Source organism: Palaemon carinicauda, chromosome 8 (assembly GCF_036898095.1).
Source record: "Palaemon carinicauda isolate YSFRI2023 chromosome 8, ASM3689809v2, whole genome shotgun sequence".
Classification (NCBI taxonomy): domain Eukaryota; kingdom Metazoa; phylum Arthropoda; class Malacostraca; order Decapoda; family Palaemonidae; genus Palaemon; species Palaemon carinicauda.
Window position 1 is genome coordinate 139,666,469 of NC_090732.1, and position 2,500 is coordinate 139,668,968.

The 2,500-nt window shown below is 33.6% G+C and overlaps 1 protein-coding gene across 1 annotated transcript in view; it reads left to right on the forward strand.

The window, feature by feature from the left end:
* The window catches only part of LOC137645474 (spidroin-2-like), a 44,184-nt gene that overhangs the window by 40,756 nt on the left and 928 nt on the right, over window positions 1-2,500 (forward strand). The window lies entirely within an intron of this gene.

The window sequence follows — 2,500 nt, forward strand, 5'->3', positions numbered from 1 at the left end:
TCCTTGATGGTCTTTAGGTTTATGTGGAAAGCAGGATTCATCAACCTGACCTATTATCCCAGGCCCACCAAGTTTTATAGGATTAAGGTCAAAATGTCTCGTACACACCTCTCTAAATAAACTGTAAAAAATCCACTATGGTCTGCCTAGACATATTTACAATACGAGAAGTTTCCCTGTTCCCGCATTTCATTGCACAAACAATATATGACATGAATCCACAGCTGCAATTTTACTTTTCAATTAGTCCATCCTTATTGATGAGTTTCGTTTATACCGTGAACAATCTTTTACCTGGCACTTCCAGACATAACCGTCTACAGAGGCCCAGCACTTTATCCAGTTCATAAATATGCCGCTTGATTCAAATTTTAATTCCGGTCGAATAATTGATTTGTTCTTCATCCAGTCAATCATAGGTAACATTTCCTTCCCAACTAATGGTTTCACAACCTCCGTAAATGTAGAGTTGTCCATTTTGAGGGATAATGGATATCTGAATATCTAAATTAGTTTTTCTTCAATATTATATACATGAAAACCATTTTTGAAGAATTTGGGTGGTAAGTTTAAGTAGGAAGACACTTAACTAGCTGATTAAGTGAATAGAAAAAGGTTTAACAAGTAAATAGAAGCTTTAAGTAGCAATTGAAATGCTTGGACTTGTTTAATTACTCATCCAGCTGTTTAAGTAAGTACAAAGATGTTTAACTAGCAATTTAAGTGAAGAAAAGAAAGTTCAAAAAGTGAATAGTAGCTTTAAGTAGCAACTGAAAAAGTTCGTGTAAAGATTAACGAATCCCATTTTCACATGTCAAGAATAGGGAACCCAATTTACCACATGTCAAGGATAAGGAACCCAATTTTCCACATGTAAAGAATAGCGAACCCAGTGATGGTTGGGTTCGCTAATCTTGACAAGATTTGTTGAATGTTTGTAGCTCAAAAAAATTCTAACCCACTGTACTGTGATAAAATGACTTTAGTAACATTAACAGACTGTCCAAATTATTTCCATTTAACCTTTCTTATAAAAACGACAAATTATTCAACTTGAAACAGTCAGCCTTTTTTTTAGAATTGCCAAGTTGCTTTCATTGAAGATTCATCGTCATATAGACCCCATGACACTTATGGTTTTAGAAATTGAAACTTAGTGAACTTTCTTACAAACAATGAAAATCTTTTCTGTGGATTAGCACAATGGTGTTAATCCTGAGCAGGATCCGCTTAGTTCTAAATGGGTCCTGGACCTTAGTGACCCCTGGAACTACCTTAACCTTAAGCTGTGTACCTTTCCAATCTATGCTATCCCCACCCAGGATACAACCCTAAGTCCAATATCCAGTACAGGCAAGGCCGTCTCGAGACGGCCTTGGTACAGGTGAGGTTAATCTCCTCCAGTGGAATTATCACTTACAAGGTTTAGGAAGAAAAAAAACATTGATGGCAAAGTTCGTTATACTCTCGGTTTGGTTGGAAAGGCGTTCATGCCATCGAAATATTCTAAAAGTTATTTTTAAATTCTCCATACTTCAATCTACAATGCTTTTAAAAATTTTTAGTTTATAATAATTGAAAACATAACATTTCATACCTACTATTTAAATACAACATATGACAAGTCTCCTTAAAAAGACAAAATAATGAATACTATTAATAGTATCATTATTATAGTCAAGCTACTACGCCTGTTTGAAAAGCAGAATGCTACCAACTTAAGGGCTTTACATAGACGCAGCACAGTGAAGATAGCAAGTAAGGAAAAGCCAAATAAGCTACATAGTGTAATGAATAAAAAATATAAAATATCTTACGGTCAATAGCCACGTCAAAATAACTCTGTCACACACACACACATTATATATATATATATATATATATATATATATATATATATATATATATAAATATATATATATATATATATATATATATATATATATATAAACTAGACTTTAAAACGAGACTTATGTCAACTTGTTCAATAGAAAAAAATTCGGTGCTGACTATAGCGTGAGGTCTACCACACTATAGCGTGAGATCTACCTCCCGTTAGGTACTATAGCGTGAGGTCTACTGCTGAATTATTCCGTTTATTCGTCCCCAATAGATAAACACATTTCATACATTTGTTTAAGCAATAAACACTTAATTTAAAATATCTTAGAAATTACTTGAATAGATAATTGGATTTCTAGTTACATTGAAAAAAGGAATAAAGGTAAAATAAACATGTTATATATTTCCATACATTTATTCTAGCGATACACTCTTCGTACATCAAACACGTTATCATATATTTCCATGCATTTAGTCTAGCGATACGCACTTCATCTTCTAGGATTGACACAAGTAGATCATTGGAATTTTTTCTCATCACCTTCCAGCAAAAATGATCAAGATGAGATTGGAACAGCTGACGACCAACACCTCGCCTTCTCTTCAGAATTATCGTTTTAGCGTCCAACCACGATCGCTCAATTGATATCTCTTTTAG